This window comes from Pituophis catenifer, unplaced genomic scaffold, assembly GCF_029215685.1.
Source record: "Pituophis catenifer annectens isolate HBS135680 unplaced genomic scaffold, rPitCat1.0.hap2 SCAF_13, whole genome shotgun sequence".
NCBI lineage: Eukaryota > Metazoa > Chordata > Lepidosauria > Squamata > Colubridae > Pituophis > Pituophis catenifer.
In genome coordinates this window covers 9,546,572-9,552,571 of record NW_027256893.1, presented here as the reverse complement: position 1 = coordinate 9,552,571, position 6,000 = coordinate 9,546,572, and positions in this window count along the sequence as shown.

Below are 6,000 nucleotides of genomic sequence, written 5' to 3'. Positions count from 1 at the left end.
GCAAAGGAAGAGCCACTAAGAGACCCGCCCGCAGCTGCAGACTTTTGCAATTCACCCCCCACCCCCAGCTCTTCCTTGCAACCATCCTTTCTCGCGTCTGCTTGCTTGCTTGCTTGCCTGCCTGCCTGCCTGCCTGCAGGGGACATCCCTGGCTTCTCCCAAAAGATTAGCAAGGGCATGGCGGCCAATAGAGTCGGAAATGAGGGGCGGAGGTGGCGCGCAGCCAGACTCAACCCATTCCATTGGGTGCAGACCATGGAGAAGCGGATGGGGAAGGGGCTCTTCTGGGCAGGGCGGGGTCCTTCTGTGGGTTGTTTTGGACCCTCCTCTGGCCAAAAGCAGAAGCGAAACGCGATCCTGAAGCCGCACTACGCTTTGGTTAAAGATTGGGGTCCTTTATCTCTCGGGTTTTTGTGTTTTTGTTTTTGCAGAGAGGCCCTGATCTTGCCTCCTTTAAGAACTTCTTACTTCGGCCTGTCCAAACCCGGACGCTCTCCAAATGTCCTGTACTACAGGTACCAGCATCCTTACTAGGAAAAAAAAAAAAAACACCTTGCTGGCTGGAAGCTTTGGGAGTGGCATTCCTAAACCCCTGCAGAAGATCCGTTTGGCGAGGTCTAATTTAGGACGAACCCCCGTTAGAGTTTTATTGCCTGGCGCTCAGACTGGTTCCTGAACGCCAGGAGGGGAAAAGTAAACAATTTGGATATTTTGTACGTTTTTCTTCTGCCGCCTCCGAGGAAGATCCTCCCTGATCCAATTCAAATCACCCTGGGAGAAGCGAGCAAATCATGCATAGGATATGTGGAATATATATATATATATTAACTCTTAGCCATGGGGAGGGAGGGGGCCTAAGGGGGTGTGTCAAATTTTGCCTTGTTCGTATTCTGCCGGGGAGGTGAAAAATCTTCTCCATGAAAAATCTGGATGGAAAATCTGACACCAACGTTTAATGCCATTTTCGCTTTCTCGCTCTTTAAAATGTCAGCTGAAGGGAAGGCACGTCTTAGCTACATACATATGTGTGCATAAACACGCTCCAGCGATGGAGAAAACACAAAGGCACTTTTGTCTCTTTTCAAGCAAAACTTTACGGCCGAGAGGCGCCTTGCCCGCTTTTTCCAGGCGGTTGCTGCTCTGCGCGTCCCCAATTTTTACCTTCAGGATTCGCAGCTGGCTCCGAGTCCGGAGCAGGTAAGCATGTGGCAGGCAGGCCTAAAACTTCCAAACAGCTGGAGCTGGAGCAGGCTGGCTGTTCAGGACACAGAGAAGAGGCGAATAGACTTTATAAGATGAGAGCGCAGGTTTCTGGTGTTAAAATCAGAAGCCGCTTCTCTCGCAGCCCAGCGCTTGTCCGGACGCTGCATTCCAATCCTGAGCGCACCTGTTGTAAAGCAACTTTTCACTTGAGTTTTCCAATAGGCTTCGGATCAGGCCCTTTACGCTTAGTGTGACTTGACTTGAGAATTACCGTGTAATTCTTGAGACGGCAGGGTATGTGCGAAATAAGAGCCTTGGTGGCGTAGCAAACTAAAGTGCCGTTAAGTAGCACTTAGCTGCCAGCTGCCTGCAATTACTGCAAGTTCAAATCTCACCAGGCTCAAGGTTGACCCAGCCTTCCATCCTTTCGAGGTAGATAAAATGAGGACTCGGTTTGTGGGGGCAATAAGCTGACTTTGTATAAAAAAGAACACCGCTTGGGGGGGGCCGAAAGCCATACTAAGTAGGTATATACAAAAGTATGAAGGCTATTGCTTAACGCATTGTAAGCCGCCCTGAGTCTCCGGAGAAGGGCGGCATATAAATGGAACAAATAAATAAATAAATAAATAAATAAATAAATAAATAAATAAATAAATAAATAAATAAATAAATAAATGTGAAAAAAATCTGAAGTCCAGAAGTTTTGGCCGAATCTTTGAGGGCATTCTCTTGAAAGGAACTTGCTTAGCGCATTGTAAGCCGCCCTGAGTCTCCGAAGAAGGGCGGCATATAAATCAAATTAAAAAAAAAAAACTTTCCCCGCATTGGCCCGTGGGATTAGGTCAACGCGCTTAACTTTAGAAGCAAGCCTCGCTTCAGCCAGGAAGGCTTAATTCCTGGGAAATAACTAGCTGGAATTTATATGTGGGATAAATGGAGAAATATTTAGCTCCGAGCGAAGTTAACCCGTTGCTCCATTTTGAATACAAATAGCCCTAGGGAGCGAGCGAGGATGGGTCAGCCTGAACGTAGTGCGCCAACCGATCCTATGCACCCTTCCTCATGGTTAAGAAGATGCCCAATCAATCCTAGGCACTGTTCCACGCCAGCCGGATCTTGAAATCGGGTTGGTTCTGGTGAAGTTGCTGGCGGAGCAACTCGTGTGATAGAATTGTGTCTGCCTTGCGAGGCTGCGATTCTCGCCTTTAAACGCCCCCCCCCTTTTTTTTTTTCTACGCAGCGCCTGGGAAAAGGAAGTCCGGCTCGAACTCGCAGAAGCTTGGAACCGAGGAAGGCGAACTCGCCCTAACCGGCCAACGCTCCAAGGCCAATCCTAGCCCTAGTCGCTAAGCAAGCCCTAGTCTCAGCTTGCTTAGTGGTCAGCCTAATCCCCTCTCCCCTCCTTTGGCCGGAAAAAAAATGCATGCAAATATATGGACTCCCACTTTTTCACCTGAACGGAATTGGAGAGGCTCACAGAGGCTGGGAGGCTGCACGCGTCTTACACCTCCTTTACTCTGCCCCAGAGCCTATGACGGGTCGATCGGACGTTAGGGCGTCGGAATCGACTTGCGAGTAATATAGCGGGATCTCAACCCCCCCACACACACACACCCGCTGCGCCCGTCGACTTTGCGCGCTGTTTTACGCGCATCCCCCCCCTCCCCCAGGGATTGGGCATTTGCGAGCCGGCTGTGCCAAGAGCCGAAAGTTTGATGCCCGCACATAAATCCGACTTGGCAGAAGAGGGCACGAGATGTAAGAGGGGAAAAAAACCGCTTTCCCCCCTCTCCTCTCCCCTCCCACAAAAGCGAACGGAAGACGAGAAAGTGTTAACTCCAAGTTAGGAAGGAGGTCCCGATAAATAGGGAGCTGAGATGTCTCCCTCTCCTCCCCGCGTCCCCTCGAACCGAAGGTCCGGTTCCAACAGAGCGCCGAAGTTCTTACGCGGATCGTTTGTTTAGGCTAAGCATCTCGCGTGAACGTGGATCGTGCCTGAAGAGTCACTAATAAGGGTCCTAACTAGGATTCGGATCACATTTATGTCAGCCCTGCTTGGAGGGTCTTCTGGAAAAGGAACGGGTGTGTGTACATGGAGAGGGGGGGGAGAGTGATGGTTCGCTTCGGAACGCGACTGCTTTCCGGGTTAAGGAGCGGGAACTCCGTGCTAAACTCAGTTGTAAGGCTTCATAAACCACCCAGAAGCATAAACGGACCACAAGGTCTGGTTCTGTACAACCGGATGGATTAAAAGGCGCGCGGGTGGTTTGGGGTTCGGAGTGTTGTGGGAGCAAAGACCATCCGCAGTCTTTGATTCAAAGGGCAAGGATTCTTGTGTTGGACAGTGTCCACGGAAACCTAGATTCAGGTCCACCTTCGGCCACCCAAAGCTTCTTGGGTGACTGTGGAGCCATCCTATTGCCCAACTTAGCCTGCCCCACAGGGTTGGTTTGGCAAGAGCCAGCCGAAGGGAGAACTATCTTGAAGTTTCTGGAAGAAAGGTGGGGTAAGAATCTAAATAAATAAACAAACAGGAGGAGAATTTCCCCAACCCCCCTTTTTCCAGCTCTTTTTCTTCACGCAGAAAGGCGCAAAAGCCCAGTGGATCGTAGCTCATCAGACACCCGAGCATCGATTTTCTCATGCACAATTCATACGCCTCCTCCTAATCACTTTGCTTTAAAGGCTTTGGCGAGGAGGCGAGGATGCGCGTCTCTCTGCGATGGATGTCCGTGCGATTAAAGGGAAGCGAGATCCTCCGATCCTAAAACAGGAGAAGGAAAATAAAAGCTCACCCCCTTAACGCGGACTTTTAAGCCCGCGGCGCCCCAAACCGCTTGCGCCAAGCGGTGTGAACCGTCCGACGCTCAAAACTGAAGGCAATGCGTTAAAGAGCTTGCTTAACATCGCCTTTCGGAGTTGACCACACCAGGCAGGAGAAAGTCCAGCCAGAAGGGTTAAGCAGGGTCTGTGCCCCGAAGCGGGAGGACTAAACGTTGCGGGAACAGGCCAGTTCAGCTCCCCACGTTAAGTCCTGCTTCCTCTGCGGGTGGCGTGATCTAACCGAGCTATTTTCTCCTGGTTGGGAGGAAGAGAGGATGCTGCACACGGGTGTTCTTTGCACACCAGGGGTGAAGCCAGATGGTCCAGCTCTTCCCTCCCTGTGGCCAATTCTCTCAAAGGCAGTTCTGCTTTGGGGAGAAAAGTGGACTTTGAAAAAGCTTTCCCCTTAGTTGGGGGGGAAATGCGTAAAAATGAGCATGGTCTTTTCAAATGAAAGCCAACCCTTTGAGCAAAGGCTCCAACAACTTTCTAATTGTCCCCAGGCCATACTGAGAAATGTGAAGATTTTCTTCTGCCTTCTTTCCTTTCCTACACAGCGAAGTGTGAGCCAATGCTACACTTTTGCTGTGCATAATCCTATCTGTGTGCCCTATTGGGTTGCAACCAGAGAATGTGGCCGGTGGGCTAGATCTGATAAAAAGGATATTGGAAGACAAGCCTAAGTCTCCAGTTCTTGCACACTGGGACTAATACTTGGGTATGTAAAAGGAAGAAGCAAGGCAAAGGGGAAGGGGGCCCGGGGGCCAAATTCCCAAGGAAGTGGTGAAGGGGCCTTAAAGAAGCAGAGAAGAAAAGGTGCACTGGGAGGAGATGGAATTAGAAGTCTGTCCCACAGGTATTAATGAAGCCACAAGAAGAGTTGGAGACAAGTAAAGAACGCTGGGAAAAGAGGATGAAAACTTAAGTTCTTTCTTTTTTAAAAAAATAAAGACAAGATGCGGATATGGTCCTTATTTTGTAAAACAGGTTCGGTTATAAAAAAATAAAAGTTAATAAGAAAGGAGAACATTCTGGAGGGGAACTAAGGAGAGGTCTGAACGCCTCCTCCTCCTCCTCTCTTTCTCCTCTCTCCCTCTACCTTATGAAAACCAGCATTGGCTGCTGTGTAGCTTACTTCTGAGTAAAAATTGCCTAGGAGCACTCAGGTGGTTAAGAAACACACCATTCCGATGGGAAGGACAAAGAGGAAGAAGCTTTCCTGTACGCCTCCCCCCCCCCAAATTGAATACCCATTGATTCAGAAATAATTCCTTCCAATGTTTGAAAATCATAGGATTGCAGCCCAGAAGAATTGGTCTGTTATTCATATTTGTATGTATGTATATATGTGTGTGTGTACATATATATGTGTGTGTATGTATACATACATATGTGTGAGTATATATATATATATATACATGCATGCATACATATATTTACACTACATACACACACACATATACATATTTATTATAATACAGGAGCATGCACAAATTTGGATGCTATGCTTTTCTTTCCCCACTGGTGCTAATCCTTTACACACCCTGGCGACATCTTTTCTCTTCCTGGGTTGTGTTGCCTTCATCTCATCCTCTGCTGATAGGGGGAAGACAGGCTGAACTCATCCTTCCTTTTCCGGTAGCCCTTTTCTAAGGAAGCAGCAGCCAAGCAGCCTCAAGTCAAACCTGTGTCTTGGAAGAGCTGCTGAGATTGGGAAGAGGAGCAAAGGAACCTGGGATGGGAAATTTCATGCCAGCCCCTTTTTCCTACTCAGTCAAGGACGGGTGGATTGTCCAGGCCGGTAGAAAGATGCACATGGCTGTGTGTGTGTGTGTGTGTGTGTGTGTGTGTGTGTGTGTGTTTGCACACGCATCCCAAGTCATTAAAAAAAAACATGCATGGTGCAGGATGTGGTTAGCAAAAAAAAAAAAAGCCTTAGATAAGGGCAAAGCAGAGAGATTAATTCAGCGA